The following is a 20347-nucleotide window of genomic DNA, read 5'->3' as shown; positions in this document are numbered from 1 at the left end:
AAGGCAAAATGTTTTCTCTGATAAATGCATGACAATATATAACAATGGTGAGTAGCAGAGGGAAGAGAAGAATGAAGAAACTTTGGATGGTATAGAGAAAAAAGAGGTGGGAGTGGGTGAGAATGGAAAAACAGTAGAATAAAACAGAGAGTATTACCCTATATATGTATGATCACATGAATGGTGTGAATATACATTGTGTACAACCATAAATATAAAAAGTTGTACCCCACTTGTGTACAATGAATCAAAATATGTCTGTAAAAATTAAAAAATATTTTAATAAAAATAACATAAAATATATTACAAAAAATAAAAATAAAATATAGGACTGAGGAGATAGCTCAGTTGGTAGAGTGCTTGTCTCAAAACACAAGGTCCTGGGTTCAATCCCCAGCACTGCAAAATGAATAAATGAATAAATAAATAAGCAATGAATAAATAAAATATAACAGTATTTTAATAAAAGGGATGACTGATCAAAAAGTTAGGTATCTATAGAGGAGAATTCTGCTGAGTAACAGAGTGAATTATTATCATGCCAAAAAACTTGGTTTCATTCCAGAGCACCTATAAAATAATAATGGTAAACATAATGATAATGATAAATAATAATAATGTAATATAATAATATTAAGAAAATAGGTTTCTTGAAAACAACCAATGATTCAAATATGATAGACTTCTCATCTGAATGACAAATTGATGCCATGTACATCATGGAGTCTGGCTAAGTATAGTGGGGAGTTTGGTTTGAGGTCTACACAATAAAAACAGCTGAACTGCATTATCACAGTTTTGTCATTGCACCATCAAAATTACCTAGTTAAATTCTACTGTTTCTTTCTAATTTTAGCTTTTAGGTTGTCCAAAGAAACCTCCAGAGATGGGAACTTGGTTTTTTTTTTTTCTATATTTTTATATGGATTCTTCTATCAGTCTGTCTTGTCAAACTTTGATTATGCCTGTAAATCCTGAAATAAACTGGTTTTGCTTTCCCTGGGGCTACCTCAGACATTTTTCAACTTCCAGACTGGGTAATAGGAGACCTGTAAAGTATTCCTTTTTCTGTATAGTCCATCAGTTTCTGGAATTGAAGGGGCTGCTTTTACCACATGTTGCTGTCAACAGGTGTATTTATTTACACCCATAACTGAGTTTGTGGTAGGAGCTAAAGAAGATAACAGGTGCTAGGGATGATGTCTTTTCTACAGATGGAGATGAATGGAAAATTCAAAAGTAATGTTATGCACAAGAGGAAGCATGAAAGACTGTATCTAGAGAAAGGGCTTAAAAGGGAATGTGTTTTTATGGTGACATAGAGATTGGTAAGAACTGCCATAGGACAGTGCAGGCAGAGAGAGGGATCAAATTACAGAGTGAAGCAGAATTTGTATTATGAACATTTCCTAGGGAAGATAAGATGCTTGGTCATCCATGTTCTAAAGAGGGCCCATGGAAATAAACACATATGATCACATGTATAATTCACAGTAACAAACTCAGTGCTATAAATTGGTGAACATGAGCAGCATGGAAATGAATGGAGATAAATAAAGTGAAAGCAGCAGTAGACTAGGAAGTTGATGCAGGCCTGACTGGAGGGAATGTTTCCAGAAATACAGAGGATAAAACAATTTCAATGACCTGTGTAGAATGAAGATTAATCACGTGAACAAAGAAAGATTGGCCATATGAATGGGAGATTCTGCTCCTGTCTGCAACTCAAAGTTTCAAATGAGATGTGTAATAAAACACAGAAACTGTGAATGCTGCTTTCATTACCATGTATTTTCTCCTATGGCAATATCTTCCTATGTTGAGGGAACTTTTTGAGGAAATTGGTGAGCATTTTTCTGAAACTTGGATATACAAAACCTACCACAGAATCATAGAGGTCTGTGGGAGAGGCTCAGTGGCAGAGCAATTGGATAGGAGGCAAAAAGTTTTCATTCAGTGACTGCCATTGAGAAGAAAATTTAAAAAAAAAGAAACATCATGAAAATATGAGAAAACACTTCATTCAGATTTGCAAGTGTATTCTCGACTTATAACTCTTAGTTGAAATTTCTGGAAAGACTATTCTTCAGCAAATAATGAATTTTATTTTTTTACTGGAGAGGAGTAAAATAAATTACATATGATCATACATTGCATTATTTCTAGCTACGTACTGACCATACCAGTGGAGAAGGGCACAAAAAAGTGGAGCATAAACCACAACACAGGATTTATGGTATTAGTTGATATACAAGGTGTCATAGTATAGTGAACTTTCCCTTTTACATAATCAGGTTTTCCTGTGTCACAGACTGGATTTGATCCCCTGGGTTCAAGGAAAAACCATATCCTCATTTTCCCAGGCATCTCAACTCTAGCCTTGATCCCCTTAATTCTTTCTGAAAATCAGTTGCATAATCCAACTAACCATTGTAATGACATCAATTTGGGAAATTTATGGTTAGAACCCTCTATGATATAAACTCTTTTTAAACCTCTTTTCTTCATGTTTGTACAGAAATATTTTGAAACATGGATGCAATCATCAGCACACATGTTGGGACAAATCCTCCCAACACATTGTGGAAAAATACATCATGTGTGAGGAATTTGCCATTATTTCAAAAGTTTCATTATACTTTCCCAGAGAAGTTGTCAGTCAAGAGTTATCTGATTTGAGTGCCTATGATTCCTTCTTCCATCTTTATCTTCTTGGAAGAGAATCTCTGATTTTGGTTGTAGGCTTGATGTGCTTGGAAACAAGATATTATACAAACATTTTACATTTCATTAAGTATGCAGTAACATAAACATAAAAGATGAATTACATTGCAGGAAGCATGTGAGTCCTGAGGTATTGAAAAGAAAATGAGATATATACTCAACAAAAACTGAATATAAAAAAAAACTACCTTTATGTTCCTACTCAATGACGATAGACCCTGGTGTTGGGAGTGAGCAGTGTTGAAGACTACTTTATCATGGGATTCTTCTTTCTCCTGGGGCCTTTATGTTGAGTAAAGCCAGATGATTCAAATGCACTAAATTAAAATCAGAAATATAGGTTTAGAAAAATTAGCAGTTAAGATTCTGATGGTAATATCATTTTTGCAATGACCATTAATATTAAGATACTGTTTTATATACATATATACATATATATAGATATATATATATGTCAGTGTCAAGATGCAGAATGCTGCAAAGCACAGTGATCTGTATTCAGAGGAGAAAAGAAGGTAACTGAGAAGTTCAATGTTCAAGATGAATAAAAAATGTGGCAGCACACATCTCAAGTGAATACTATCAGAATATTTTAGTCAATTTTACTATATGTTTCCTGTCCCTCATGTGCCTTACATAACTAATAAATCCAAAGTTGTGATGAGATTGCAGGGTAGGTATAATTGTTTGCTCATCAAAGTTTTCTGAGCTAATTAGTTGAGAAATATGTTTACAGAATAACAGCAAATACTTCTATGGGTATTTTTTCAAACTCATGTGGGAATACAGTGCATCTTCATTTCCTATACACTCTGGTTTAATCAATATCACATTTCTTTTTTTACTCTTGTTTGAAGACAGTGGTGCAACATTTATGAAAAAAAAATGATAAAGCATAAGGGAATCAAGCAAGGATACCCAAAAGAAAAAGTATTCTGAAAGCTTGCAGAATTATCAGATATCAATAGATGCTTTTTTTTTTTTAAGAAATTGGTAAATACACTAAGAGTAACAGTGCTGGTGTCTGAGGAATAAACTTCATAGTGACTTCCGGTTACAAAGTAAGTATGCTGTGGCATATCTAGACAGCTTTTCATGTATTTGCATGAACATCCCAGAGATCACAACATTTGCTTTCTAGAGATCAGAATTTTTCTCAGTAATACTGTACATTCCTGGCATGCCAGGGACCTGGTTTCCCAACAAATCATCAATAAATGTGATAGAAACAAAACTATTAAAGATAATTATAAGAATGGTACAAATGTAAATATTAACCTTCTTTAAAACAAAAAATGCAAGGCCACTCATCTTAATGGCACGTGGATGCCTCACACACTGTGGTGCCTACTACATATGGAGGGGAGAAACTGTTAGCTGTAGGTTGCCCTGATTATTTCAGTCTCCATAGGTTCCAATTACCTCTGCACCATAATTTGATTTGAAAGCAGAAATAATGAAAAGAGCTCAAAAGCGTTCTCTCTGTTTCATAATGTTTCCTACTTAACTCTTTAGTCCCTCTCTCATTTGCCCATCATTTAGGTTTTCCAAAGGAACCTCTAATAGAGGTGGGAGCTTGTTTCTTTCCTATTTACATTCCTTATATGGATTTTTAACAATCCTTCATGCTTTCCAAAATAAAAAAATATATCTTAATAAACACAATTTCTTCATCTTAGTCTTTTGTGTTCCTACCACTTCTCAGGAGACATGCTCAGAATGAAAGTGAGATTTATACTTGTCCCTTGAACTGCTTGTGTCCTGAGCTGTAGGAATCTAAAGCAGTTTTTGTATGTTTCCAAAAGGACATCAATTCCCTGGCTCCTAATCATTTTTTCTCCAGACTAGGATCATTGGAATCACCTTAGAATGTAGAATGTAGAATGAGCATGTAGAAGCAAAGACCTGATTAGTCATAATGAGTTTTTGAACATGGTCCCCAAGAGATGATTCTATACACTTTCAGAGTACCAGCGTAAACTTTGTCACCTTCCAATTCTGGTAGGTTAATTTGAATGTAGTTCTGGATTCCTCCCTAGGATTCTCCCTCAAATTAAAATTTAGAAAGCTCTGTAATCTTTTCCAAGTTAATTTCAGATACCTGTGCATTTGGGGAACGATGCAAAACCATTCATACTTCTAATTTTTCATTTGCTGTTTCTGCCTTATTTTTTTTTATTCACATAAGGAGTAGAAATATGTTGCTTGTCATTAATTTTTATACTTTTCTACTCATTTATGGCAAATGAACTTATCTTTGAGGGATCAGGTTTTTACTCCCCAATTAATTTCAAACTGTGAATAAGTCACCAAGTTTGGGAAACATTTACTCTCCCCTTCATTCATCTTTGGAAGCTGAAACTCACAAATGCATCCCACATTTTAAAAACCTGCTCTGTTCCCTTCTCATATGTTCCTTGAATTTCCACTCTCTTCTGAATACCACTGATTTTTTTCATTTTCAATTTGGTGTGCTAATTGCCTTTGTCACTCTTCTTTCCCTCACCTTCTCTCATTTTCCTTATTTCAAAATTACCAGTGATGAAAGTGTGACTTAAATCTAACTCAAAATTCATTTTCTTTAGCAATACACCTAATTAAACCTGTGTCTGAAACCTAATATGATATGCAACTCCTAATGTTCCTTCATTTACTAGTTATTTAACAGGCACATTCCTTGAACAATTACAATATACTACTATTCATATTTTTTGGCAATATTCTTTCCAATATATTTTTCATCCTATGTGGTTCTTACCTTGTACATGTCCTTTTATTCTCTTCTTTGTGCTGGAATGGAAATCACTAGATATAAAAGAAGCACACCCCTCTTCATGCTCCTCAGAATCACTCAGGGAAAAAAAAATATGATGATAAATTCTTGCATGTAGATCTCATATCACAGTTTAGACATCTCCATTTTTATAGTTGTGAAGGCTTTGGAATTTGAAATTAGACCATTATTATTTTGCAACAGTACTTTCCATAGGAGACACTGTCTTATGCTGTCCAGATGAAGCTGTGTTTTCTCACTTCTTCTCTTCATTTTTTGGTGTTCTTGAGATAACTTGAAATATATATTTTATTTACAGATGATAAATATTTTGCTTTAAGCTGTGATCATTGTTGGAGTTTATTTTCTCCCCATGAAGAAATACAGGTTAAAGAATCTAGAACACAAAGCATGCACTTTTTCAAAAGAGATACTCAGATATAAATAAACCCTGCCAAGGATACATCCTCATGATAGAGCTGTACATTAAAAGAATCCAAGTGTAACAGTGGAAGAGAAATCCATTCAAATGCATGCAAATCCTCCACCTACTTACATGTGTAAGAGAGAAACAAAATGAGAACAGGAGACAAAAAGATACCTCCAAAATTTCACAATATCCCAATAATTGTATCCAAGATCTATAGAAAACATTGTGTAACAGAGGTAAGGTAAATATGTTTAATTATTTTATTGCATCCTTGCAGGGAAAGGACATAGAAAGGGAGATACACTTTGTAAATTGACAGAAAAGTATGAATCATGAATGTGGGTATGATGCTGTTAAGAGGCAGGTTTGTGTCTGATCTAAGGCTATTTTCTTCCATGATAAAAACAGTGGAAATCAAGGAGAATAATGTCTTTAATCTTGGCACAGATGACAGGCAATGTGAAAGACAATGTTGAGCCTTTGGGAATGACATTGTTTTTACATGAATGAGTTTAGTGGTCATTGGATTTGTGTCTGTTCCTAGTTTCAACTGCTTATTCCTAAATCTCCCATTTATCAATCACAATTTAAGGATGTAACAAAAATGAAAACAAACATTAATCAAAAATATTGGTGCAAAAGCTTGCATAAAGTTTATCTTCATCCAGCTTGATTTCTAAAATTATTTTTATGTTCATGATGAGCTAAATATTTTATACTTAAATGTTAAATTACAAGGTTTGGATGCCCAAAGAATAACCTATGAGGCTATTTCTTTTGGTCTAATTCACCTTTTGGAAGCAAAAAGAGAACTAATCAGGAAATTAAATTGACACATGTGCATACCCATTGCTGGCTAAATCCAGTGCCATCAAGTCTCTCCTGCTCTTCCTCTGATGACATGTCCAAATGGTACTCTGCAGAAAAACACAGATTTAATTAAACTACCTAGAAAATTAATTTGAATGACAACTTATACAAGTTAAAAGGAACAGAAGTTATAATCATAACATTTTATTTTCCCAATGATAGTTTTAAATTAAGCATAATTTTAGGTGAATATATCTATAATTTGAAATACTTTATTGCTGTTAGTGTGTGGGGCTGTGTATTTTATGCAAGGACATGTGTATCATTGGCAAGTACTATAGCAACTTCTTTAAACCCCATGTATTCATCCTTCAAGACAGTGTCTGTACCTTCCCAAGTTGGCTAGCAACCTGACAGGGACCTGCCACTGCCCCTTAAGTACCTGCAATTACAGGTGTATCCCTCTGAACCCAGTACATATAGACATCATTGAGGTGTAATTTTACTGATTCCATACTTCAGAGCTCCACTAGTGGAGAGAGTAGGTGCCACCATATACAAGGCCTATAACAACTCACAGGTTGATCCACTCAATGTCAATCACTATCTCATGAAATTTCCATGATAATTGCTGTTACTTTTGACTTGAACTTCTTGTGCTTTCCCTAGGGCTACCTCAGATATTTACAGCTTCCATACTGGGTAATAATCATCATGTGACTTGTAAAGCATTCATTTTCCTGTCTAGACCATCAGTTCCTGGACTTGGGGGGCACCACTTTTTCATCATGTTACTGTAAAGAGTTTACTTATTTCCCCTCATATTTGAGTTTGTGATAAGAGATAAAGAAGATAAAAGATGCAGGGAGAGATGGAGTCTTTTCTAAATGGCAATGAATGGAGACTTCAAAATTGAGGTTATCAGCTAGAGACAGGAAATGCTGACAGCATGAAAGGCTGTACATAGAAAAGATTTAAATGGAAGATATTTCTCTAATGATACAGGGGTTGGGAAAGAGAACTTCCAGAGGATGTTTCAGGCAGAAAGGGAACAAGAGAGAATGAGGCAAAATTTGTATTATGAAAGACTTACAGTAAATATAAGATGCTTGGACATCCAAGTTTTAAAGAGAGCTGATGGTCATTATGTACAGAATACACATGAACAGCAGGACCAATGTCAATGCTATGCAAGCAGATGAACAGAGAGGTATGGGTGTGAATGGAGATGAAGAGTGAGAAGGCAGCAGGGCACTAGGAAGTTGATGCAGACCTGATTGGATGGAATGTTTCCAGAAATAGAGGACAGAAAAAAATTTGGTCACTTGTGTAGAATGAAAGTTAAAGAAGAAAGAAAGAAGGAAGTTGAGTCAAAGGAAAATGAGATTCTGCCTAAGTGTAACTGAAGGTTTCAAATGTATTGTATAATAAAATGCAGGAAATGTGAATGTTGCTTTCATTTACCGTATAGTTTCTCCTAAGGCAATATATTCCTTGAAAGAGAGAGATCTTTTAAGACATTGGTGGGCATTTTTCTGACACTTGGACATAAGAAACCACAACAGAATCAGAGAGGTCTATGGGAGAGGCTCTGTGGGAGTGGCTCTGTGGGACAGCAACTGCTTAGAATGCAAAAGGATCTAAGTCAGTGCCCACCACTGAGAAGTACATAAGCAAATGAAACATGTCATAGAAATATGAGCAAATAATTCATTGCTATGTGAAAGTCTGCAAGCATATCCTTGATTAATAACACTTAGTCAAAATTTCTGGAAAAGCTAAGCTCCAGTAAATAATGGATTCATTTCACATGAAATCAGTAAAATAAATGTTATGTGTTGTGTAAAGCCACAAGACTCAAAAGTACTAGAGAAAATCAGGAACATAGGTTCTGTAAAATTCACAGTGAAGCATCCAATGGTAAAATCATTTTGAAATGATGATTAAAACAAAGACATTGGTATATATCCAATGTCAAGATGCAGAATGCTGGAGAGCCCAGTGATATGTACACAGAAGAGGAAAGAAGAAACCTGAAGATTTCAATGTCAAAGTTGAAGTAAAATTGATGCAGAACATATCTTGTGTTAAACCTAACCAAATTATTTAATTCATTTAATTATAGGTATGCATCAAGTTCCTCATTTGTCTTACAATAGTAACTCTATAGTGCTGATGAGATTCCAAGGAAGGTATGCTTCATTTGTCACCAGAGAGAGTTTCTGAACTAATTAGCTCAGATATGCTTTAGAATAACAAGTAATACATGTATGGTTGTTTGTTTCACCCCATATGGAATACTGGTGAGATTTCTTTTTCTGTATCCTCTGATTTACCCAACATCAGATTTCTTTTTCCACTCTTGTGTGAAGGTAGAGGTTCCATATCTAAGAAAAATGTGATAAAGTCAAAAGATATGGCAATCCAAAGAAAAAGTGATCTGAAAGTTCATAGAATTATGAAATACCAATTTTAGGTATTGAGTTTCAAAGTTTTTGGTATATACACTAAGAAAAAGAGTCTTGGTGTTTGAGGATTAAATCTGTAAATAATTCTGGTTAAAAAAATGAGATTGGTGTGAGTTACCAAGACAGGTTTTCAATTACCCACTGAGATAAATTACCAGTACACTCACAAAATAAATAAATAAAATAAAATTGCTTGTGGATGTAGCTTAGTGGCAGAGAATTCCTGGGCTCAATCCCCAGTATGGCAACAACAACAACAGCAACAAAAAAAAAAAGACAAGTGGGAATAGCAACAAGGAACTTAAACTTCTGTGTGGCTTCACTATTGTCTGCACTAATTAAACTATATCAGGAATACTAGGTTCCATCATTATACTGCACACGATGGATCAATGAGAAATTCAGATATCTAAAGAATAATCTGGAGGCACAAAAGGAAAAGACACACTTCAATTACAAACTACTACTTAGAGCTGATCTTTCTCCCACTCCCAGAATCCAAAGCACTTTTCTCTGATGGTTGGTGATCCACACCCCATCTCCCAAGGGCAAGTATGGTGAGGAGACTAGAATAAGATGAGAATATGATAACCTTCATGAAACTCACCATTCCAAAAAGTCTCTTGAATGACCATTGAGGCCTTGTACTATATTATGTAGCAGGAAATATGCTTGCCACTCACAATCCTAACTGGTATAAAAAAAAAAAAAAACCTATCTTCTAACTAAATTTAAGCTCAGGGATTAATCATACCATTAGATATTATTCAGACACATTATTCATACAAGTTAGATGGGCAGAATAATCACACATAATTAATCACTGTACATCAAGGAGTTTAAAGGTAATATATGTAGGTAATATTTGAGTCTCTCAAATTACCACATGCCCATTACAATTTTCAGTCTTTGGGACACTATTAAGTTTTTAATGACACATATGATCAAATCTAAACATGTAAAATATTCCTAAAAAGGCACTAAGCTTAATTCTACAGAATGACCTCACCTAGTTTAACAAGTATCAAGGTTATGTGTTTGATTTACAAGATCTAACTAAAAATGTCAAACACATAACAAGTCCCAATATGCCTTAAGTGTCCAAGAAACAGTGTACATGTATTTATTTATAAGAAATATAACTTTCTCTTCCAATTAATTGGGAAGTTAATAAGAGAAAAATCCCTCATAATTACAGAACATAACCTGGACCAAACCATGATAAAACAGGTTCAATATTCTTCCACTCTTTTTCACTTATAAAGTTGATGAAGTCCTTCTTATTCCTTGGACCTGGATAGCATCTAAATTCACCATAGTCACAACTAAAGATCAGAATTAAATATTAATAGCAATGGAAAAATAAATTTTGTATTTGTTTTCACTATTTCCTTACCTCATTTTAGTTCATCCTAATATTCAAAAGCATTAGCAATGTAGAAGCATGTTGAATTAATACTGATGACATTTCAGCCCCAAACACAATCATAAGACTTAAGATTTTGTTCTCACTCTTCCAAGTATGAAAGTACTATGAAGCACAGTAAGCAGATAAATCTCAGAAAATGATGTTTAAGTTTTATGTATAACATATATATTAAAAGTATTAGCATATGAAGAGTTACTAAAATGATGCCTAAAATATAAAAAATTATTAGCTATTTTTAAACTATGTTTAAAGATTTTTTGTTTGTTTTTTGTGGAACTTTCCATCATAGTCACATCACCTCTGCCATTCAGTTTTAAATTACAGAAAGCATCTGGGGCAGTGCTTTCCTCCAAGGGACTTCAGTGATTCTATGTACAGTCAACTTTGCACACTTCCTTTCATCCCCCTCCACCTTCCCATTCCCTATGAAGGGGATTCTGTCAAATAGTCCTAATTGTTCTTCAGTCTTGTGCATCTTCAGGTGCAAAAGCTCCATTGGTCCCTACTACCTACTACAGGGTCAGGGGATTATTTTTCCATTCAGAGAAAAAGACTACAAAGAAACTCCCATTCAAAAACAAAGTTTTAAGGAGATGATGGAATTGAAGTAATTCTTTGAAGGACAAGTAAGATTGAAACAGGCAGAAATAAAGAGTAAAAAGCAAGATAAATGTCATGATTAAAAGGTCAGAAAATTCCAGATAAATTTAGTGATATTGAGAATACTGATTACAACCAATTAAGGAACATGTGGGGAAAAGGAATGAGGGAAAAGGGAGGGAGAGAAGAACTTATGGGATACAGAGAAAAGAAATTTAAGTAGATAAGAAGGGAGGATGAGTGGCTAAAGAAGTAAAACAAAAAGTGGAAAAATGGACAAGGAAACACAATACAGACACACACAAGGAACTGCCAATTTGATTATCTGTTGTTCTTTTTGGCAGTATTGGGGAATGAACCCAGGAGTGCTCTACAACTTAGGTACAACTCTAACCCTTTTTTATTTTTTATACTGAGACAGTGTCTTGCTAAATTGCAGGGACTGGCCTCAAACTTGTGATTCTCCTGTCTTAGTCCCCTGAGTCACTGGGATTACAAGCATGCACCACCAACTTCAACAGACTTGACACATTGTTTTTGAAATTTTAAATAAGGAGAAATACCTCTTAATATTTAGCTTACCACCTGGATGACATCAAGGTAGAGCAAGTGGACAGATTTGAGATTTCCTACCTCCAAATTTGAATACCAATAAAGTCAAACTAAAAGACCTGATATTGCACACTACATATTTCTGTTCCTTCTGACTTAACACTACTGTATCACCCACTACTTTCTCTTCAAGGCTTAGTTACTTTTTGAAAATACCACATTTCTGTTTATGAGAATGTCCATGGAATGGAATGCTTACCCTGCATTCTTTTTTTTTATTTTTGAATTTTTTTAGCCATTTATTGGCAGTTGTATCATAGAAAAACACTGGTAATATATGGGATTGTCAAGAAGCTCTTGAGCAGAATAGTTTCTTTTTTGATTCACATTAATTAGCATTACCTGTACGGCTCCCTGCGGAGTTGAAGAGCAGAGCTAATATAATGTAAACTCAAGCATTAGTGCCCTAATATTTAGCACAGCCCTCTTCCTTTAAAAACTGTTGGCCATGGGATTCTTCCAAGTTGTATAATTAATAGCCAAGCAATGTTCTGAATAAACTAGAAGCAATTTGCTTGCACCAACAGCACCATGAGAATGTAAACTCCTGAAGGCCAAGAGTCTCTTCATATTTTGCATATGACAGGTACATAAAGAGTAAACATGAGACTACAATAACTCTGAAAAGCATTTAATTACATATGTTGGGACTACAAAAACTAGTAGTATACTTTAGAATTTAGAACTATTAACTTGACTGTTAAGGGTAACATTTAACTGTCTGAAATAACTGAACTGTTGACAGCACTGTAATTTGTAGCCATATCCTCATAATCATGCAGATGTCTGAATATTGCTTGACTATTCCAATATCTAACATGAACTGACAACTTAGGACGTTTAAAGAGAAGCTACTATCAATATAGCCCTTCCCTGACCATTGAAGTTGCCTTATAAGAATGAAAGAGCCAAGTGATTCTAAGATCTACAATGCTTATCCTTTAATACCCCTGTCCCTACCCCAGGAAAACAAGGGTACACAGAACCAGTCTTTTCAGGGACCTTCAAGGTACTAAAAGGCCAAGCTTGGACATCAGGTAAAGTAAGAAGTCACCCTAGTTCCACTATTAAATCCTGATGTGAGCTGTGCAGTTCCTGAGATCAAGAAGCTAGTTTGATAGGTTCTCCTTAAAATAAGCAGTCAAAGGCCATAGGCATTGTCACAACTGCATTAAACAAGGTATCACAAAACCAATAGTCTTTGACTATTCCCCAGTCCTCTGCTGTATGTTCCCAGCATCACAGCACCCCTGGTCCTTACCAACCATTCAAGAAAACAGATGATCCAGTAATACTACCTATTCTTAATTTTATCAAATAAGTTTAAGATTCTTTCTCGACTAATAAAGTTTATCATGCTTCTTATGAAAGGTTTGACATCACAAAATGGTTCTGTTTGTTTGGAAGCAAGGACATTTTTCCAATATAGTCTTCATCATATAATTGTTAATGAGAAAAAAAAGAAAGATTCATATTTCTTGAATTTTTCCAAACCTTGAATTTCTTCTCAATCTATGATGAATGAAACACAAGATTCACGCTTCTTATTGGAACTATTTTTCTTTATGCGGTTTTTTTCCAGATCCAGAATTTCTTCTAAATCTACAATGAAACAACCACAGAATTGGGAACATTGTTTCTGAGATAGACCATTTACTGATGAGAAAGTTCAATTTCAACTGTGGAAATCTACCTGAGTCCCAGCCTTTTCAGTTTCACATTATACCTACCACCTAGAAAAATAAATCCAAGTACCCATCTGGGTTGAAGAAAAAGAGTTACTTACGACTTTGCAAAAAATTGGGACAATGTAATGTAAAATTCCCAAAAATTCAAATGGTGCTACATAAGACATTTTTGTTTTTTACTCAGGAAAAAGAGTTATATAAAAACTTCTCATTTTTTTTCTTCTATTTCTCTATGTCCAAAGTTGAAGGCAGGTCATACTATAGGATCCTTCACACCATCTTAACTAAAAAACTACTCTTGCTACTTTCCTTCCAGCTTTGGCCACAAAATTTACTCTACTCTGCTATGTGACTCCACAAAAACAGGATCAATAAAATTGTAATACAGCAGCCTCTCATCTTAGGTGAACAGGGTTCCATCAAGGACTCAAACTGGGTTGTTTGCTTTTACCATTCTTTCAACTAAATGTAAGCATGCATTCACAGAATTAGCTGCTACACTATCTGGTCCTTCTGAAGAAGAATGAAAAAAAAATTTAAAAATAGCAAAGTTTCCAAGACCTTTGAAAAATTCAACAACAGCTTCTTTCTCCAGGAGAAAAATCGCTCCTTTCATCCAAAAATGTGGATTTACACATGTAAAAATGTGTATTTGTACAGACTCTATTTAGGTATATCAGATATGAAATCAATCAATCTTGATACCTTGTCTTTAATATTTTTTATCACATCAAAAGACTAACTACAAAACTGGATCCTTGTTTCTATCCAGTAAATCTATGTCACAAGATGAACCAGGATTTAGAGATTTATGTCACTTTTTAACTTCTCCTTCTTTTCAAATTACAACAAATGTTTGGAATTTACTGCTGCAGTCTCAAATGTGCTTATCATAATAGTGGCCAAAACAGGAAGACATTTTTTAAAAACCCTGAAGTTATCCACACTTTCCATTTATTAGTCTTCTTATTGGGAATAAAAGGCAAAGTATTCACAAATCCAAGACTTAAGTTCCTGTTTAAAATTACACATCAGACTTCGGCTTGCAAAATAATTTTTTGACAATTAAGCAAGTTGCAGAAGACCCATATCACTTGCATTTTTCTTCCTGGAGAGGTCAGAAGGATAACTGCATCCTAAGGTCTTCCTTGTGTGTTGAATATGAAAGGTGGAACAAAAGAAAAGCAGTTTTTTTTTTTTTCATTCCAAACCATGGAGGTAATGTGTAGAAAGGTATCCATATTTCAGTAGGGAAAGTGGCTGGATAAAAGAAGCAGGACTACACACTCTAGAAGACAACATAGAAATACCCGCCATATTCTGAGTTCAAAATCTTGTTGAGATAAATAGAAAAGCACCTAAATATCAGGAAAGTGTTCATCCTGTGTGATAAGGATTCTTGCATGGTACAGCAGATAAAATCTGTTTCCCAGGGGCCTGTCAGCCCCCAAACAAGAGGCCAAGTGGCCAGATGGCTGAGCTTCTCCTCACTGCACCATCTTCTACCCTGCACTCTTGACAGCTCTACTTCCAAGATTTCCTTAAAACCCTGTGTTCTCCAGAAACTGCCCCAGCAAACAGCAAGATCTCCCCTTCATCCCAAAGGATACATCAGCACTCTGGGCTTACAACCATTTCCTGTATTGAAGAGAATCACACCAATTCACAAGAGAATTACTTTCCAATTAACTATAAATCTCTGACAACAAAGACTACTTCAAATATCATCTGTCTATCTAAAGGAACTTAGGGTACTATAAAAGCAAAATGAGCTCTCTAAAATATTTGCTGGATTGGATTACCTCAGCTCTTCAAATATGATCCAAGAGAGAGGCTTACTATTCCAATTACACTATGATCCATCCTTCTCCATAACCAAGAATTTTGAAATACTTACTGATAAATAGTAGAAATCACAGTTATAATAAACCACACACTTAGTCCTACAAGTGATAAAGAACATACGTCAGGTTTTACATGGGAAAATCACTAAGTATAAGGTGATTCTGAATTATTTAAATGCTATTAAGAATATGAAAATTATGCCTAAAATAGTAGAAATTTGTAATAAAAAATAAAAACATAAATTATATACTTAAATCAAATTTAGAAAACACATTATTCCATATTAGCTCAATTTAAAAGTTTGCTAAGTTTGATCATTGAAGACATTTTTGTATATATGTAAGCACTTGGTCAATTACACTAATGTATGACTAAAACTACTAGTGATGTGTCAATATGGTCTTAGGTTTCAAATCAAATCATACCTGACATACAAGAAAAAAGGTATTATTGCTAAATATGGAAAGACTATGAATCTTTCTTAAGACAGGTAATAACAATTACAGCTTACATTTCTTATTAACCATGTGTCAAGCACTGATGACTGAGAATTAACTTGTTTTCTTATCTGTAATATGGTATATTACATACCTTATAAGGTTGTGTGAGGAGTAAACCAGAAATAAAAAACTCTTGAGAGTTGCAACAGGTAAGTGGTCAGCAAAATAGCTACTATTGTTATCACTTGGGACAGTTAAACCAGAATGCAGTTTTATTGTTACCACCAAGAACAAGACTGGGGCTGGTCAAGACAGAAGCATCAAGGACAAGACCCACACTTGGATAGTGGACCATGACAAGAGTGTATTTGACACTACTACCTTAGGGCTTTGTAATTAAGAGCCCACATGTCAAATCATAGGCATTAAATCTGAAATTCAATTTTAGAGTCAAATCAGAGAATGTGACCTTGACTTTGAAAGAAACATGCCCTTATTCTGAAACTTGGTGAGTTGCAAATGATGACTTGGCCAATGTGTACCTGGACCACAGTGTTCTAAGACTTCTCAAAGACATTTTACATAATAGTTGGGAGACTGAAGCACAAGAACAGATAAGAGAAATTTATATGGACAGGAATAGGAAGCAAATAATGTCTTCAAGGTCCCTTCGAACAACACAAACAATGAGCTGTGTACAGAACTAGGGAATCTGCTTTTTGCAGTCATTGAATGCAGAGCCCCCATAAGAAAGATGATGAATCAGGTAAGCTTCACTGGTTTTGGACTAATTTAAATAGATGCAAAACACTGTTTTTAAAATTTAATGAAAGGTTAAGAGCATAAGATATTTAAAATTAGATAAATTTCAACATAATTGGCAAAAAAAAAAATTTTTCCAGACTTACAGTACCTGTCTGCTCTGCAACATCTACTTTTACATCATTAACCTCAAGATCTTCTTCTCCATTCAGCAAAACTTTCACATTATGGTTGAAGATTTTGACAAGCAGGATAGTACAGTTCATAACTAAAATATAGTTTAAAATAAAAAAACTAAGTGCTCTCATGATTACTAATTTTGGAATAAAACAAAATTATGAAGAATATTTTTTAAATATTTTAGTTGTAGATGGACACAATACACCTATATTTATTTTTATGTCATGCTGAGGATTGAATTGAGTGCCTCATGCATGCTAGGCAACCACTCTACCTCTGACCTACAACCCCAGCTGAAGAATATTTTAAACATATAATTCATTAAGAACATTTACACTAAAAACTAAAAATAAAGTGGTTAATTTTATGCACATGAAAACAGATCTATGGGTCTAACAATCTGGATATTAAGAAATGTGAATTAAGGATCATAACCATCCATAATAAGGCAAACCTGAGAGTAAATTTTTAAAGACACAAGGGCCTTATGAAATACAGTTCTTTAGAAATGATTGGATTTTTCTACAACCATGTGGCCACCAGAAAGCTCAAGATTTTTTTAGAAGTTTACCATTTTAACAACTTTATACTGCAGAGTAAATTGCAAAGAGTTGGAAAAATAGAAAGTAACCTGGGCTATGGTGAATGGGGAAATACAAGTTCCGACTTAAGGCAGCTACTACTACTATGCAGCAGGATTGCCACAGGGATGGCAGTTTCAGGAAGGAAGACTATTCATATTAAAAGAAGCTAGAAAAAAATAAAATAAAAAAGAAGCTAGGGACCTGGATTATTATATAAAAATATCATTTCAAAACCTAACTCCCACACAAATACTAAAGCCAGTCAGTTTCCAAGACCCTGGGTTTACATATTCTATGATCAACAATACTAGCATTTTAATGACATTCATAATTGTCCAGGTTCTATTTTTTTCCTAGAATTTTGCTTTTCTACTTTACTGTAGATTGTAATTTCCCTCAGCTTCTAGAACCAGAACAAATGAAGTCCATACATGTAAAAAAACAAAAATACAATTTCTGTATTCACATTTTCTTGTTTTAGGGAAAATTTCAAAAACAGGACTGCAGAATAAAGGAAACTAGTAATATATATAAAACTTAAACTTCTTAATAATAAATTACATCACATTGAAAATATCTCTGTAACAACTTCTGATCAGGAATAGATTAACTGAAAATAATTCACTTGCAATTAAAAGCACACTGTTAAGAAAATTAATTCCTTTTTCTTTAATTCTTTTCTTTTCTTTTTGTATCAGGGATAGGGATTGCTTCAGCCTCCTGAGTGGCTGGGATTATAAGTCTGTCCCATCCTGTTCAGCAATCCTTTCATTTTCTAATGTATTGTATCTTGTCTTTTTTAAAGGCTTGTTGAATCTTAAATATTTAGCTAAGGACAAAGAAGGAAAACACTTCTATAATTTCTAGTAGATGCTCTAATTTGGGTTTAGCTCATTGTCAGTGTATTTTATTTGTTGTTTTCTCCTTAATACCTCTTCTGATGCTATATTTACTGTTTGACCAAATGAATTAAAAAATATCAAAGTAACATTTGACTATTTTGCATATAAATTCATAAGCTCTACTGCTTTACATATTGTTTATATAATTAAATATTTTACATGTCCACATCTAAAACAAGCTACTGATGAAAAAAAATACAAATACTTCCACTGGTTATATTTCCCCTCCTCAACAGCTTCAACAATAGAGTATGTGCATAATAAACATTTCCCCTATTTTATTTTTGTTATCATGTTTTATGAATTCAAAATTTACTTACTGTCTTCTAGGTTCTCCCTAAGGGATGTCCACACCACTTGCTTCCTTAATTGCCAACTTAGTTCATCCATGATCCAGGAAAATACCTGAGTCTTGTTAAAGAAGCAGGTGTTCTAACAATTATTGCATGCTTATTCTGGTGGTCCAAAGAAACCCAATATACCAATATCTGGCCAGATAAATTAGGCATCTGTCTAATGGGATAATAGTAACTATTATTAGGGAATTAATACAATAATGCATTTAAAGGTTATTGTAGTGTTCAGTATACAGGTAATATTCAATAATGGTTGTTTTGGTTAATATCAGTTACACCACTCTTTTTAGTCCTACTACCACCACCATTTAGCATCTAAAAAAAAAGGTATTTATTTCCTATGGCAGCAGATAGTACTTTAAGGTAGAACTACCACACAAGACACAGAGTTTTGTTCAAACTACTGCAACCTAATGCTCTTAAGAGTTTGTAATAATTAAAGTAATAATTCCTTAATGCAATATCACGGAGGCCACGGAGTCACAACTCAAGGATTCTCTACATTGCAAATACACAATGGAAAAATGAGAGGGGAAAAGAGAATGTATGGAGAGGTGCACAAATATTTTTAAATAACCCTATTTCAACTTAGCATATGCAACAAAAAGTTCCAAATTCCAACACCACAAATGGATGTTTCTTAAGGATAAACAAAAAGTTAGAGATTGTGCTCAATATTCTCTTCTGTAAACTTAGAGAAAATAAGTCTTGATGTCCATCTATAAAGGATGATTCTAAAATAAAGAATAAGGGAACTAGTCAGACTCCACCCCCACCCCATGACGCCAGAATCCCAATCTCAAAGCCCTGAAGAAAAGTTAAGAGAGAATTCGATTGCACACAAATCCTTTGGCGCATCACAGCACTAGAAAAGAAACACTGGAACACAGTGCAGAAGAAAAGAACCTGGGGATCCAGAGGAGTTGAGGCACCTTGCCCTGGGAGCGAAGACCCGGGGAAGCTGAGGTCTGCCTGAGGAAGAGGGGATGAGGTCGGGTAAGCAGGCTCCGAGGGGACCGACCTGCATCATGGGACAAACACCCCACACTCACAATTCTATCATCCATTCTTCTTCCAGCAATTCCCTCCAGTTCTCCTCCATGATGACACGCATGTCGCTTTGTTGCCCGTGGGGGCCACAGAAGTCCCAGAAGCAACAGCACCAACACCGTCAGAGAAACCAGGAGACCTCTGGTGGACGCCATGACCACCTGTCGCCACCACCCAGAGGCGCCGCAGCGCTGCCTCACTTCCGCTCTGGTCCTCAGTTCTGCTCATGTGCTTGGTGGTTCAGTGAGGCACAAGCGCCCAGGGCAAACTCTGTGAGCATGAGCAGACCCTGCTCCCAATGGGTGCTGGAGGAGGGAAATAGGTAAGCCATTAGACTAGTGTTCATGACAGATACTTTTTTTTTTATCTCTGGGTCTTGCTTATTTGTACACTAAAGGCAAACTGCATAGAAATATGAAAGTAAGTTCATTTAATATGTTTAAATCGCTAATTGTGTCAGAAGAAATTTCCAATGCTAATTTTTTAGAATTTGTATTTTTGGGGGTGCAAATAATTTATTAACAGACCATGGTGATGATAAAAATAGGTATGTTTCAAATTTCAAAATATTTTTCCAAAAATTAATAAACTTTTATATGAGAATTGACATTATTTAATTTTAATTTTCATATTGAATCATAATAATGTTTTTACTTTTGCATAGTAATTTTTAGTCCTGAGACTCAGTTTGTAA

At 34.6% G+C, this 20347-nt stretch overlaps 2 pseudogenes; both read right to left on the bottom strand.

Annotated features, from left to right (window-relative positions):
• Positions 1 to 10397: 10397 nt before the first annotated feature.
• LOC124974126 (thioredoxin-related transmembrane protein 1-like) lies at positions 10398 to 19808 on the bottom strand (annotated as a pseudogene).
• Positions 16471 to 16596, bottom strand: LOC124974135 (uncharacterized; annotated as a pseudogene).
• Positions 19809 to 20347: the final 539 nt, after the last annotated feature.

Source organism: Sciurus carolinensis, unplaced genomic scaffold (assembly GCF_902686445.1).
Source record: "Sciurus carolinensis unplaced genomic scaffold, mSciCar1.2, whole genome shotgun sequence".
In the NCBI taxonomy this organism is placed as follows: Eukaryota; Metazoa; Chordata; class Mammalia; order Rodentia; family Sciuridae; genus Sciurus; species Sciurus carolinensis.
The sequence above is the reverse complement of the archived record's forward strand: the minus strand, read 5'-3'. Positions and strand labels throughout refer to the sequence as shown.